The sequence below is a fragment of the Pantherophis guttatus genome, chromosome 1 (genome assembly GCF_059756535.1).
Source record: "Pantherophis guttatus breed Tessera chromosome 1, ASM5975653v1, whole genome shotgun sequence".
Lineage (NCBI taxonomy): Eukaryota > Metazoa > Chordata > Lepidosauria > Squamata > Colubridae > Pantherophis > Pantherophis guttatus.
The window spans coordinates 139,977,452-139,994,282 of NC_142063.1; the positions used below are offsets into that span (position 1 = coordinate 139,977,452).

Consider the following 16,831-nt stretch of genomic DNA (forward strand, 5'->3'; position numbering starts at 1 on the left):
CACTCCTACCTGCAGTAGGGAGCGGGTCACCCTAAACAGGGTGGCTGGGCGGTTCTCTGCAGATGCAATAAGAGTGGAAAAATAATTAAATTTCACCACTCTTATTGCCACTAGGTAGGTCTTGATATAAGACCTCACCGGTGTTCGGTCAGGTTTGGTGCGGATGGCCCTCAAATCGCTCTCTAGGCGTCTTTTCCGGTGCTTCATCTCTCTCAGCTCCCCGGAGAACCAAGGAGCCAGTTGAGAATGGCACCGAGTCAGAGGCCGCAAAGGCACGACGAGATCCAAGGCTCCGGCGGCCATCCTATCCGAGACGGCCACCAGTTCCTCAGCCGAGCCATGAGTCAGAGCCTCTGGGAATGGCCCAAGCTCCGTCAGGAACCTCTCAGGGTCCATCAGGCGCCTGGGATGGAGCCACCTGGTCGGTTCTGTCTCCCTGTAGTGAGGGGAAGCGGTCCAAAAGTCTAGCTAAAGGAGCGAATGATCTGTCCATGACAAGGACTTAATTTCTTTTTTTTTAAATTTGATTTATATGCTGCCCTTCTCCAGAGACTCAGGGCGGCTTACAATGTGTTAAGCAATAGCCTTCATACTTTTGTATATTTTATACAAAGTCAGCTTATTGCCCCCACAAACTGGGTCCTCAATTTACCTACCTTAGAAAGGATGGAAGGCTGAGTCAACCTTGAGCCTGGCAAGATTCGAACTTACTTTAACTGCAGACAGCTGGTGTTAAATTACAGTGCCTTGTCTGCAGAGCTATCCAGGCTCTGGATAATGACTATGTCCCCTATTGTGAGATCATTCAACCACTGACCAGAGACAAAAATCAAGTCCAGTGTGTGTCCCCCAATGTGGGTGGGGTCATGAACTAACTGGGTCAGGTCCATAGCCATCATGGAGGCCATGAACTCCCGGGCTGCTTGTGACATTTCACCGACGGATGGCAGGTTGAAATTCCCCATAACCATAAGCCTGGGGGTGTCCACCGCCACCCCGGCTATTATGTCGAGCAGCTCAGGCAGGGCTGCTGCTACATGGCAGGGAGCCAAGTATGCAGTCAGCAAACCCATCTGCACCTCACGACCCCACTTCACAAAAAGGGACTCACAACCGGCTATCTGAGGAACAGTGGCCTCCCTCGGACTAAGACTTTCTTTAATAATCACCACTACCCCTCCGCCCCTCCCCTGGGCCCTCAGCTGATGTAATGCGTGGAACCCTGGTGGGCACATCTCCACGAGGGGAACCCCCCCTTCATGGCCCAACCAGGTCTCCGTGATCCCTGCCAGGTCCACACCCCCCTCCTGCACTTCAAGGCATTCAGAAAAAGTTCTAAAGGAACCCTCCTTCGATATTTATGGGAGTAAAATTTGGGGGGACCTGGAAGCAGATCTTTTCAACAACTATCCCATCCTTATGGAACATGTTATTCATTGACATCTGTTGGACTCCCATATTACTATATTTTCATACAGCTATCTCTTTAAAAGAGCACTTGGAGATTGAGAGCTCTGACATGGATAGTTTTATGTGTGCTTTTGCTATTTCATATGTTATATTATCATATCTATCTTATGATGACAGTTGTTATTTCATGAGTTTTATTTAGATGTTATGTGCCAGGATACAAATGTTGGTAAATAAATAAACCAATATGAATCTCATAACAGGAAGTAAAGGATCATGTGAAAAATGCCTATAGGTATATGCTCATACCTATAGATCTTATGGTTCATGTTTAAAACCAAGGTTTTTAGGCATCAAATATATCTGCTTACATGCAATCCATGCATGTAATGAAATGTATTTTCTATAGGCCTACTTAATATATACTCATTTTGATTTCTTATATTTTTATGCTACTATATATATATATATAAAACTTACATAAACATATATATATACATGTTAAACAGATAATGAATGAGATTTCACAGAACCTAGGGCTGTAGAACAACTAAGTTTACGTAGGTAAAACCTGGCTAGAAAGAATATGCACATAAAAGCCTATGAAAAAGGAAAAAAGATACATTTTACCTTTACAGGGAGGATATCTGAGAAGTGGGTGTGGCTCACTGAAGACGCCTTAAGAGGCAGAAATAGCTATCTGAGTCTCCCAGAGAGCAACACAGAGTTGCAGTTTGTCAGCAGAAAAAAGGCCCAGAAACTTGTGAATGAGATTTCACAGAACCTAGGGCTGTAGAACAACTAAGTTTACGTAGGTAAAACCTGGCTAGAAAGAATATGCACATAAAAGCCTACGAAAAAGGAAAAAAGATACATATATATATATATATATATATATATATATATATATATATATATATATATTTGTTTATGTAAGTTTTCACGGGTATATATATAAGAAAAATCAACAAGAGGAACAAAACAATGGGAAAGCCATCTTGCCCTATATAAAAGGAACAACGGATAAAATTAGCAAGATACTACATAGACACAACATCAAAACCATATTTTGCACAGATAGAAAGATATCGTCTATTCTGAGAAACCCTAAAGACAAAATAGAATTAGAAGATCAAGGCATATACGAAATCCCGTGTGCTTCCTGCCCCTCAACATATATTGGACAGACCAACAGAAGAATGAGTGTGCGCATCGAGGAACATAAAAATTCAGTACAAAAGAAAAAACACACATCATCATTAGTACAACACATAAATGCCACAGGACATAATATTAATTTTAATAACACAAAAACAGTTGCAAAAATAGAATATCTCAATGGCAGAATAATCAGAAAGGCCATTGAAATACAGAAAAGACCATATTGTATGAATAAACATGATGACACCTCCCGTCTGCCTACTATTTGGAAACCTGCTCTCATAGACAGACAAATCTTAACACAAAATCTAAACCATAGATCAAAGATTCATCATAATGCCTGTGTTGCCACCATTTCCATCATAACTTATCCATTAACCCACAACCAAGCATCAGCACTTCCATCCAATCAAAATACAGTTATGTCATCAGCCAATCAGAATACAACAACACTGTTGACCAATCAGAATACACCTTTGCCTCTTTTCATAGAAAAATGTCAGTTACGTTCACACAGTTTGCCGATAAGGACCAAACCGAGAACTTCAGCCAGAAGATGATGAATGTGATTTCGTCGAAACGTCACTACTACCCTTTTAGGAATATGTTTACAATTACACGGGAAGAAACCCGAGATATTAACTGTACACACACACACACACACACACACACACACACACACACACACACACACATATATATATATATATATATATATATATATATATATATATATATATATATATATATATATATTAATGTAGGTCTTTGGTTATTTGGGTTTTCTCCCACGTAAAATTGGAGGTGTCTTGGCAACGTTTTGACAAAGTCTCATATTGTCATCTTCAGGCTGGTGTTTTCGGCTTCGTGCTTCTAGGAGCAATGTGTGTGATTGCAGCTGTTTCTTCCTTTTAACTGCCAGTGAGGGTGTGAACTGATTGGGTGGGAACTTGGCTGTGTTCTGATTGGGTGGAGGTGTGTTCTGATTGGTTGGGGGTTTGGCTGTGCTCTGATTGGATGGGGGGTTGGCTGTGCTCTGATTGGATGGGTGTGTGTTCTATTTAGGTGGGGGCTTGGTTGTGCTCGGGTTAGTCTGAGTAGCAGGGTACCAGCTCAAATCCGCCTGCTACTCAGACTAACCCGAGCACAACCAATAGAATAGAATAGAATAGAATAGAATAGAATAGAATAGAATAGAATAGAATAGAATAGAATAGAATAGAATAGAATAGAATTCTTTATTGGCCAAGTGTCATTGGACACACAAGGAATTTGTCTTTGGTGTATATGTTCTCAGTGTACATAAGGAGAATAAAATTCATCAACAATAAAAAGATACAACACTTAGTGGTAGTCAAGGTTATTAATAAGCTATCAAATCGTACTAAGAAACAAATAAAAAGCAATATAAATTGAAAGATACAAGAAACATGGTTATAGTAATAAGTGGAAAGAGATAGATACTAGTAAGAGAAGAATAATAGTAATACAGTCTTAGTAAATTATTTGACAGTGTTGTGGGAATTAATCGTTAAGTAGAGTGATGGCATTCGGGGAAAAACTGTCCTTGTGTCTAGCTGTTCTGGTGTGCAGTGCTCTATAGTGTTTTGAGGGTAGAAACAATTTATGTCCAGGATGTAAGGGGTTTGAATTAATTAATTAAGGCCTCTGAATTCAGTGGAGCTCTACTCTTTATTTTACAGTCCAAAACTTTTCTCTCTTAGCAGAAAAAGGGTGTGGGATTATTTGACCACAAGAGTACTGTTTTACTCATGAGGATGTGAATTTTGCAGCTAAGTCTGCAGTCTGCCAGTCAAGGTACTTTCATAAAGCAATCTTAATTAAATTATTGCATTGAACCTCATCTATTTTTCAAATATTCAGCTGCCACTCCTCTTAAAGGCATTGGCCTTAACCTGATACACATGAAAATATGAAAAACGATATATGAAAGAGTAACTATATTTGGCAAATTGATCTTGAATGCTGTGGTCTTCAAATTCATTCATAGGACATACCCACAAGCTGAAATGGAACTCAAAGGTAAGTCTAAATTTAAATTTTAAATATGTGATTTTTTAAAAAATTGAGTCACATTTAATTTCAGCATTTCATTACATGCACAGATTGTATGTAAGCAAATATCCTTGATACCTGAAAACCTTGGTTTCGAACATGAACCATAAGATCTATGCAAATGGAAGGCATCTCACCAAAAGCATAGAAGAACTTGGTAAGTCTTTAGCTAGAACAGGGGTCAGCAACCCACAGCTCTGGAGCCGCATGTGGCTCTTTCATCCCTCTGCTGCAGCTCCCTGTCGCTCAAACTGCCAATGTGCAACACTCACTGGTATGCCATTTATTGAGCTTTTTGACCCCGGTAGGCCAACCATGGATAAATCCAAGAAAAGAAAAGTTTCAGAAGAAAACAGAAAGTTTAATTCAACTACATATGCTAGTTTTGTGGCCGCTCAGGAAAGAGTCAGACATGGGAAGGGTTTTGTGGCTCCCGGTATTTTCTTTTCTGTGGGAACGGGTCCAAACGGCTCTTTAAGTATTTAAGATTGCTGACCCCTGAGCTAGAATACAGGGTTCATCAAAGACTGGTGCCAGAATGCTCTTTCATGGTTGGTGAGTATAAATCCTGCAGATCCTATCCTAAACCCTCCTTTCCACACCCATGTTAAATTCAGACCACACGTAATTTATGAAGTCAATTCAGAATGAACAGATGACTCACAAAATTTGAAATGAAAGAGAATTCGGTGATATAGGAATGCAGAATTAACAAATAATGGGAGACAAAGCAATGACAACTTTCACCTTGACAAATCATTGTCATGTGGGGAGGTGGTACATAATTAGAAAAGCAATCGCAAAAAGCAGGCCAAGCAATTTCTAGGTACTTAGCATAATGATGGGATAGGAAGAGAAGTTAAGAAATAATGAACAGAAGGGAGATAGTACAGAAGTAGCAAAGTAGTTCCATGGTGGAAAGCAAATGATTAATGGAATTATGGAAAAGGCCATCTCAAGGTAATAACCTTATCTTCAAGTAACACTTTTCTGGATTATACTATTATACATGTAACTGACAACTATCAATTCGGGAAATCCACTAAGCAAAGCCAGGTACTTTTGTCCTCTGGGATAACCTTATCCCTATTCAGGAGGTGCTTGGTAACTTCTGGGACACCGGGGTACATCTTAAAACAGTCACAAGACTATTAAAAGGAAAAAAAAACAACCCTCCTGACCTCCTGCCTCAAATGCGAGGAAACAACCTTGCCTCATGTTGAATGACCATCATTTTTCCACCAACCATAGTTCTCATCTGCCTACCCAACCCCACCTCTTGTAAGTAAGACTATTCCCCGTGCTAATCCATAGATAAAATTAGCTATACTGTGGCTTGGCATGTTCTATGAATCCAACCACAATGTTCCCCAATTTTGGAGTTGAGATTTCTGAGACATGGGTAAAAGATTATATCTCATTTTAAGGATCCTGGAAACTAATCGAAGAGGGAGCCAACCTAGAACTAAGGAGAAATTTCCTGACAGAACAATTAATCAGTGGAACAACTCGCCTTCAGAAGTTGTGTGTGTTCCAACTGAGCACAACAACAACTGAGGGTTGTTAATAAGAGATTAATAAGAGACAACTAGTTGTGTCTGAAATGGTATAAGGTTTACTGCTTGACCAAGGGGTTGGACTAGAAGTCTTCTATTATTCTGTTATCCTGGTACTGTACATGCATCTGGGATGTGCTACCATCTTCTTATTATAAAAGGTTCATGGAATTATCTGATTGCTAGCGTCTGAAAAAAATGTAAAGAAAAGGCATGACCTGTGACTCTGAGTTGGTATTAAATTTTGAGAATGATGCCATTACCAATTAATGCTTTCAAGAATTTGGATTATTTCCTTTTGCATATTTTCAGGAATATGCAAATGTATGCAAAGCACCATGTGCCTTTTCCCCAATCCTAAACTAAATGCAGTTAATAAATGCTCCCAAATCCTTGCAAAGCCAAGTAACATAGTTTGGCAAACTCCAGACTTCAGCTAAAAAAAAAAACAAAAACATCACAATTATGTACATGCCTCGGTCGCTCCCTTGTGACATGTTCATTGTATGCGCTCCTCCTGTGACATCCTTATGCTTGGCAGTCAAATACTCTCACAAAAAGAGCGTCAACTTTTTGGTGGGGGAAAAAAAAACTTTGGGTGATTATAATATTTCTACATTTATATTCCATCACATCAGTATTAAAGGCTTTCTGTTACCGGGCTTCTGGGGATAAAAAGCTAAAATGCTTTTGCTCACAGGTGCATTAAATCCTATTAAACAGACTTCCTTATAGCACATACCTCATTACTGCATACAAAGGCTTGGATTATAAAATGAAGGTGAAGGGTACAAAGCAAGATTTGATATTACTCGGTGTGCATACGCTGAAGTCATTAGGTTTTCACAGTGCACTCAGATGATAGTGGGTTTCACATTCTTAGGGAGTCACTTTTAGTAGTCAATACTTCTGGGTCAAGTATTCTGACACGAGGGGTGATGTGTCTCAATACAGGGGATGAGAAAACTTCTTTAAGCAGCTTTTCACAATGACAAGAGCACTTCCCTCCACAGCTTTATTATGAAATATAAGCATCAGGTCACAGAACAGTCCACAGTATAGAGATCAAATAAAACTAAACTAAACTTGAAAAAAAAAAGATTTAAGGGTAAATTAGGTGATTTAAACATTTTCCGTTAAGCTTATACAAAATCCCCTAGATATAAAATCCTGCATAATGCTCTTCTGGATTTATAGTTGGCATATAAAGTTTAACCCTTTCAGAGCTGGAGACCCTTTGGAAGGAAAATGCCCCGTTAGTCGTTCACATAAACAGCTACCTCCAGCCTTCAATTCAATTGGCGAGGAATTATCCCCAAACACCCACACACACACACACAACATTGAGAGAGGGGGCTTAAAAATTTGCCTGCGTGGAGCAAAAGAAATTGGATCGCATCAGAGTGAGGAGTTAAAAATAGAAGAAAAAGCTCCTGAATTGAGTTGTCATTCACCCTGATATATCATCATCATCATCATCATCATCATCATCATCATCATCATCATCATTTTAAAAAATCTGATGTTCCCCCCATCGTTTGTATTATTCAAGGAGCTTCTTGTGTTCTTGGGTGTCAGATGGGAAACTGATGAGTGTGTTTCTGGTGAAGACAGTAAGCGGATGTTAACTTCCCACTGAGAGAATTTCTCCAGGTCGAATAGAAAACGTTCTACTAATCATCCACCCCATGAAAGTGCCAGCTGCGGTCCATGCTAGGATTATCATTCTCACAGACCTCTTACTGAGCTTTTAGCTAAATGAAAAATCTGCCATAGCCTAGGGAGAAGGCATCGAGCAGATAAGAAAGAACACTGTTTACTGAGAAGCTGTGCTGGTGCAAATAGAACAGGTTTTTCTTGTGATGTAAAAATCATAAGGAAAGCATTAGGTTGGGGGAGTTTTCTCCTCCCCTTAAAAAAAAAAGATCAATGTATTTACACGTTTCATTTGCAGCAGTTTTATGGGCTCATTAATTTGACATTTCTCTTCCACCTTTTTTTTTCCTAAGGGTGTCTTGTGATTTGTTATTCCAAAATGTGGAGACATTTGCTTATGTACTGTAAATTGCCATTTTGTGAAATTCCACACCCCCCCCCAAAGTTTTGAAGTAAAGAGTTGAGAGGGAATTTTTTCTGCTCCCTTTTTAAAATGTACCTTTATATTCTCAATCACCCCAAAGATAACAGAGTTAAAACTGATTTCAGAACAGTCATCTGTCACTGTTAAATAAAATAAGATGGCCAGGTATATTTTATATGTTTTTTTTTATAATTTAGATCATCACACATCTAACTGCCTTGTTTGTATTTAACGCCACAATTCCAGATTGTAAAAAACAAAATGTTAGCTTGATTAGATAGACCCTTTCAATCAATTATTTTATCAGCTTAATTTTGTGGCGTTTTAATAACCAGGTAGCACAAGAAGACAAAATGCAGTGGCAGAGGGTCAAAATTAGTTTTAGATTAATAATTAGCTCATGAAGTTACTTAATAACTATTTTGGTGATATCCTTATTTCCTTTATAGTGCTGATCTAATTACTGCACTATCTAAAAGTAGACAAAGGAAATGTACAGTTATGATTTATGAAGAATCACATTGACCTTTTCTGACTTATATACCTTTGTTGGTGTCACTGGTGCAATCAAACTCTATAGGAAATGATGAAAGTTCTGCTGGCATTTTTATTTCCAATAAAAATGGAATTACCCAACCATTTATTAAGAATCTTTTGGAAAAAGACTTGCAGTGTTCTCATCCTTTAAATCTTTGAAGCTTCATTTTTTTTTATAGCATATGCCATAGGTTCCCTTCTATTTAGCAAGATTTGTGAACAGCAATCCAAAAACTTTACTTTGCCTTTGAAGCTTTGAAGAATAATAACAATAGCACTAAGACTTATATACCGCTTCATAGTGCTTTTATAACCCTCTCTAAGTGGTTTACAGAGTCAGCATATTGCCCACAACAATCAGGGTCCTCATTTTACCAACCTCAGAAGCCTGCAAAACTGCACTCTAATCACTGTGCCATTAGAAATGGTAATATAATAGTAATAATAATTATTATTATAATAATAATAACAACAACAACAACAACAACAACAACAACAACAACAACTCAATTTGGACATTAATATCTTACGAATTCACCGAATGTACTTGGCTGAAGTTAATTCCTCTGACTTAATGCATAATAAAGTCAAGGAATTAACTTCAGCCAAGTACATTCGGCGAATTCGTAAGATATTAATGTCCAAATTGAGTGGAGGAAACATCATAAAAACCATAAATACCTGGGCTATACCTGTGATTAGATACTCTGCAGGAATAATTGACTGGACCCAGATGGAGTTAGACAATTTGGACAGAAAAATAAGGAAGCTTATGACAATGAATCATGCCTTGTACCCTAAAAGTGATGTTGACCAATTATGTTTACCAAGAGCAGAAGGTGGTCGAGGACTCCTACAAGTAAAGCAGACTGTGGAAGAAGAAAAATGCAGCTTGAATGATTACATCCAGAAAAGTGAAGAACCAATGATTAAGGAAGTAAATAAAGGAGGCCTTTTAAAGACAACTAAAACAAAAGCAGAATATAAGAAAGAAGTAATTGAGCAGCGAGCTGAAAATTGGAAACACAAAGCTCTGCATGGCTAATACTTGAAAAGTATTGAAGGCAAAGCTGACCAGAAACTAACTTGGAACTGGTTAAGATCAGGAGTACTGAAAAAAGAAACAGAAAGCTTTATTTTGGCAGCTCAAGAACAAGCCCTAGCCACAAACTGCATGAAGGCAAAAATTCAACATGTTACCACCAACAGCAAATGCCGCCTCTGCAATGAGAAAGATGAGACAGTCGACCACCTGATCAGTGGGTGCAGCAAAATTTCACAAACTGACTACCTACAACACCATGACCGTGTTGCTAAGATCATTCACTGGAAATTGTGCCAGAAGTTTGGATTTGAGTACAGCAAAAACCACTGGGAACATCAGGTTGAGAAAGTTTTAGAGAATGAGAAACTCAAGATCTTGTGGGACTTTAGGATTCAGACTGACAGGCACTTGGTTCACAACACACCTGACATAACAATAGTTGAAAAGAAAAAAGTATGGTTCATTGACATTGCAATACCTGGTGATGCACGGATTGAAGATAAGCAGCAAGAAAAAATCACAAAGTACCGGGACTTGCAAATTGAAGTTGAGCGACTATGGAAAAAGAAATTGTGTGTTGTCCCGATTGTAATTGGAGCCCTTGGAGCAATACCCAAAGGGCTACCCCGCTATTTAGAAATTCTAAATTTGCCGGACTTGAACATTTTGACTCTACAAAAAACCACCTTACTCAGAACAGCTTACATCCTCCGACGATACCTTAACAGTTCTTAGGTCCTTGGTTAGGACTCGAGCTGCTGAGCTATTAACCAGCCTCAAAGGCTGTGAATCTCACTAAAGATTAAATAATAATAATAATAATAATAATAATAATAATAATAATAATAATGTATTAAATTTACTCTATATGTTGCCCAACTTTCAACAACAGGATATATTTGTGTGTTCTACAACCTTTTATTACTATATGTTGTAGTTTCATTGAGAAGAAAATCATTTTTGAATATGATAAAACAATATTTGAATTTGAACTATGTACTAACGATGAACATCTTATTGCTAAAATTATGGATGAATTATTTAGAGAGAGAGAGACAAGTGAGAGCACTAAAATCTAGAGCAGGGGTGTCAAACTCAAGGCCTGCGGGCTGGATCCAGGCCTGCGGGGACCTCCTTTCCTTCCGTCGCGAGCTGAAGACGTGGCTCTTCCATCAACTGAACTGATCCGTTTGGGTTCAGTTATAATTTTAAACTGTTTTAATTGGGGTGTTGATTTTAATTTTATTTTGTTGTGATTTGTATTGGAAATTGTCATTTTGTAAGCCGCCTTGAGTCCCTCGGGAGAAAGGCGGCATATAAATCGCAATAATAAATAAATAAATAAATAAATAAATAAATAAATAAATAAATAAATAAATAAATAAATAAATACTTAAATCTGGGCAACAGGCCAGCCTGGAAACAGCAAAGGACCAGCCTATGGTGCCTCTGGCAGCCAAAACGGGGTGTGTGGGGGGTGGGCACACAACCCACCCCCCACACCCCGTTTTGACTGACAGGTGCCGCAGGAGGCATCCGTCCCATCTTTTCCCCACCCCTGGGCAGCCCGCGGAGGAGAACTACAATGCTGATATGGCCCTCAAAGAAATCCAGTTTGATACCCCTAATCTAGAATTATATCAGCTATGATTTTAGTCAATCTCTCTCTCCCTCTCTCTCTCTCTCTCTCTCTCTCTCTCTCTCTCTCTCTCTCTCTCTCTCTCTCTCTCTCTCTCATCACTCCTCACCACAATTAAGTTTATTATTATGACTCATCATAATTTATCTACACAAAAAGGTGAACTTGGTTATTTTTCTTTCTTCTAGCATCTATTCTGCAGGTATCTTTCAGTCTAACAGGCAGCATGGTGACACCCATGTGTGAGTCTATACTGGAATGAAAATGCACATGGGAAATCATGACGTGGCAACCCAAACAGCCCATCCATTTTTCCTCCTTCTGTACTTTCTGTCTTGATCCTCATGCCATGTCATTTAAACAGATTTTAACCTGTGGGGTTTAATTAGTGACCCAGCCAATTTTCACGATTGCACAGTGTGCTATGATACAGAGCAGGGTGAATAATATCACCTCAGCTTTTAAAGTTATTTTAAAATGTTGCCTTTATTTTAAAGTAAGAAATACAGAGAGGATTCTTTTGGTGGTGTTGGTGGGGAGTACATTTTCAATGGCTAAACATAAGAACAAATACAAACAAGCAGAGAGAAATCCATCCAGTTTAACATTCAATCATTTCCCTGGCTCTTTTTATTGCAATGCATAAGGTCATACATTCAATTTTGCAGCCACTAAGAATGTTGGCCAAGCAGGTACAAAAATAGCCAGGGAAATGATTGAAGTCTGGGAAATGGCCCCCTTATCAGTCAAAAGGAATGCTGATTTATCACCTGCTTATCAAGTACTTAGAAGCTGAGGCCTTAGCAGCACAAGGAAACAATAGCCAGAGACTTAATAGTTGGCCATCAATGCCCCAATCACCAACTAAAACACACACACACACAACCAAACACACATAAATACTACACATAGAATAGCCCAAAGCACACATTCTAGTGAGAGAGTTCCCTGAGGATGGGCTCCAACACAAGTACAAAAGCTCAGAAGACAAAACCTCTGATCCGGTGACTGACCCAGATTGGATTTTGCAACATTATCCTATGACATGCATATTTGGCTTCATTTGGGAGTAAAAATCTACTTTGCTATTGAAATCATTCCAGGACCTATGCTACTGTATATAATGCAACATGAAACCCTGATTTATAAATTTGTCCAAATATCTTTATTGCTAACATTTTATATTTATATTTAAAAAGTATAGTTCTGTGTATTTTTATGTACTTATTAGGCAACATTCAGGTTTCTAATAAAAGCTGTTCCTCATATTAACTATGTGGTATTTTCCTTTAGCCCCACAGTCAGATTTTCTGATAAATGGCACAGATTTTCTCAGGGCGTAAGGCAACTTTCAGTCTATAACAAAAGTGGCCTTTTCCTTAACATACAGATGCATTACCTCCACCCAATTTGGCCACCAATTGACAAGTTTGCTAGAGTTCTTACTCCTTGCAGTAAGAATGTGAGCACTACATAATAAATATTTATTCATTCTGAACATTGCTTCTTTTTTGGGGGGGGGGAAGAACCACAAAGCAGTTCAGAAACCTTCATGTTTTACAGCTGTTGTAAGTAGGTTTCATTTAACATTCTGATGTTTGAGGTGAACCAAAAGCAATGGATTTCCGATTATTCCAGAATGCAGGATATGGAATAATGGTTCTACTGGAAATGTGGATCAAATGCTGATTCCATAATTCTAGGTCTAGGACATAAAGGGCAGGTCAAACAGAGAAAAGGAGCAATTGGAGTGGCATAAACTCTGATGAAAAACAGTGGAAAAGAAATAACAGCTGGCGCTAAAGGGGAAAAGAAGAGGTAAGTGGGCATCACAGGCTACACATAATTCCCTGATGAGTCCCATAGGGCCACAAGTCATATTTCTTGCACTCTTAGTAATCAGTTAAAGAATGCTGAGAACAAAACAGCTACCGTGTTTTCCCGAAAATAAGACCCTGTCTTATATTTGTTTGAACCCTGAAATAAGCGTTTGGCCTTATTGCCATGTGCTCAAAAGCCCGATTGGGATTATTATCAGGGGATGTCTTATTTTGGGGAAAACAGGGTAGTACAATACAATAGATCTCATGTATTTATATTTATTTTTATGCTGCTTTCCTTAAGTGTATATACCCCAAACGGCCAAACGGGGGGGAGGGGGAGATAGTGGAGTCAGGTTTGAATCTACAGTAGCTTCTTACATACATTGTCCCTCTTTTACAGGAATGAGATGAGTTCTCATCATCCTTCTCACAAGGATTGTACTGGCTGGAAGGGTTAAAAGAAGTTCAAAAGGTATTTATTTATTTACTTAAGACATTATATAGCTGTCCATCTTTCACCCTATTCTGGGAGGCTCCAAAGTTCAAGCTAGAATAGTTTGGATTTTTTGTGTGGCTTGCTATTGCTTTATTAAAACGGCATGGTGACCTAATGGTGAAGATATTCTCCTCCCACTCAGAAGATTGAGAGTTCAATACTAGGTAGCAGCAGATGTTTCTCTCTTAGGGTGAAAAGAAAAAAAAAAATATGCTGTAAACTTCACATAGGCATCAGGAAGGGCACCCGGCCAGTCAAGGCTCAGCTCCATCCAGTTGCCCCAACACTACCCCAAATTAAGGGATTACAGGGTTGTAAAAAGGGAGATTTTTTTTTAAATTTGATTTATATGCTGCCCTTCTCCGGAGACTCAGGGCGGCTTACAATGCATTAAGCAATAGCCTTCATACTTTTGTATATTTATACAAAGTCAGCTGTGCGCATGGCTTATTTTATGGGTGTGGCTTGGGGGTCATGTGACTAGGTGGGCGTCGCTAGCTGGTCAGAGTCATTTCTGGAAGGTCCACGCACTTACGACCAGTCCTCGCACTTACGACCAGACTCATTTGTTTGCTTTTAACACTGATCAGCTGTAGAACGGCCCTTTGAAGCCCTGCGGCAAGAGTTTAAACAGTTTTTTTTCCCTCTAGTCATCAGCTGGGACTCAGGAGGCAGCAATAGATTGGGGGTGGGACCAAATAAAAGGTAAGAATAACATGGGGGTGGGGGGTGGAAGGGCAGGGGGGTAGAACCGGTTCGGTGATGTCATATCATCACCTCTACCGGCTTGGCCGAACCAGACCGAACCGGGAGGAACCCACCACTGAGTAACAGCATATGTGGATATGTGGAATGAACCAGTTTGGGAAATTAACATTATTGAGCCATTTTCTTTCCCAAAATACAATTTAAGACTGCTTCACTTAGAATGATCTGTAGCTATTAGTACAGTCAGAGCAGAGGTCATTACCAAGTGATAAAGAGCCAGACATTATTCTATTACTATCCATTGTAAAGACATCAGTGAAATCTTAGATAATACAGCTACAAAACGATGTACTTACAAACATTTCTTGGAAGAGGTATAATTCTGCAGAATCTTTTTGCCTGGTCCTTGTTTTAAAAATGAATCATTAAATACATGCATACATACAATGAAAAATGGTTGCTAAACAACATTTAATTCTTGGTTGCCTTTATTTTGGTTTCTTACCACTGTTGAATGCTAGTTGGCATACTGACAAACTGTTTTCAGTAAGTTATACTTCACGTTATGTTAATGTGAATCTGTTTATCCATATTTATAGAAGTGATCACAATTTCTTGGTGGGAAAATGGTTCCAGGAATTCCAGGGAATTGTCTCCCTTGAAAGAACAATTTGGCAAACTCATTTCATCTGAATCTGAAACGAAGAAGGAGATACGTTGTTTGCACTTTTTTTCTTCTCTGTATTATACATCTCAGCTTGGGAGAAGGATTGATAAACATGTGGTACTTTAAATATACTGTATTTAGTGATGTTCTTTTATTTTCTCACATACAGAAAGAACCAAGTTAGTCTGCCTGAATTACAGTGTGTGGTTGTGACATTATTAATGTAGATCTGAGGCTATGTTTATCAGCCTTACCATTGCTATTGCTGCTTTTTATCTAGCCTATTGGGCTGCTCTTTAGACTGGATACACGTTGTTTTTAAACTCTGTTATTCTATTTTTATATTGTTTTGTTTACCTTTCCTTTCTTAATAATGTGTTTTAAGTCTGAGCTCAACACAGAGAAAACTTTTATGAAATAGAAGATAAGAACGATTGGTCAAGAAAATGAGAGGGCAGGAAGGCACATTAATGATGACCATCCAGAGGCAGTAAAAAGTGAAAGCAAAGTCTATATTTGGTACATGTCTCCCAGATAGCTTCTTTCTTACTTTCTTTCTTTTTTTCATAGCTTGATTACTGAGATGCCCTGCAAGACATCTTTTAAGGTTATTACTCTAGCTAGACCATTCTTCAGAATGCTTAACCCAGATCTAGACTATGACTTCCTATGGGAACTTTAGACTATTGGAAAATAAAGTCAGCCATCAACTGATTGACATTTGTAAGGAAGGTTTTTCTGTTTTCTGTTGGTTTCTTCTACCACCAGGTCAATTAACAAAAATGTATTGTCTTTAATTGTCAATATTAGTACTTCGTTTTCACATCTTTATACGCATGCCAGTTTTATTTAAGCAAACTGTTGAGTGCCTACAATTTGTTCAAAAATATCCACTTCATGTTAGTGATTTTTTTGTTGTTGTTTTATAAATAGAATATGCCCTTTATTATATGGTAGTAACAAATATTATGAAAAATGAAGCAAGCTCTGCATTCTTAAATTGAGCTACATTTGGAGACTTTCATTTTTGAATAAAGGAAAGGAAGTTCACTACTTTCTTTTAGATTTCTATTTCTAAAATATTTTCCTGCAAAAGAAAGATGTAATGACATATTGGGGGTGATGATTGATTATTTGATGAGATGCTGCATAGAATACATGACAACACCATGTGTACAATGTAGGCACACAAATTACATATATTGATTTTAAGTTCTGCAATACCTTCTCCAGGATTAATTCATATTTTGGTAGTACCACTAAATGTCTTTGTATAGGCTCCAAATGGAATTTGTTTTAGATGCTGAACATTAGAACTATCATCTCAAATAAAACTGAAGACTTTGGTTATTGTGCAACGATAAAAGACTATTCTTTTTTCAAACCATGCCAGTTTGTCAACACAAGGGACACACAATATTCATACAACCACTATCTTTGAACCTTTCCTATCAGCTATGAACTTATATTGGTTCTTCAGAAGATATTTTCCAAAGTCAAATTTGCACAATTAGAACTAGCATGTCTTTTTTGAAAAGAGAACAGGGTAGATTGTCTCTTCAATATATTTTCCTGTGACAGTATACGTCTGAGAAACTATAAGTATTTATGGTAAATAAATAGAGCTTAAATA

At 38.3% G+C, this 16,831-nt stretch overlaps 1 long non-coding RNA gene across 1 annotated transcript in view; it reads left to right on the forward strand.

Annotated features, from left to right (window-relative positions):
* Window positions 1–16,564, forward strand: part of LOC148116577 (uncharacterized) — a 62,996-nt gene extending 46,432 nt beyond the window's left edge. Inside the window, exons 3-4 of the long non-coding RNA XR_015731119.1 lie at window positions 13,728–13,799; window positions 15,131–16,564. This is a non-coding gene — a long non-coding RNA (uncharacterized LOC148116577). The remainder of the gene's footprint in view (window positions 1–13,727; window positions 13,800–15,130) is intronic.
* Window positions 16,565–16,831: the final 267 nt, after the last annotated feature.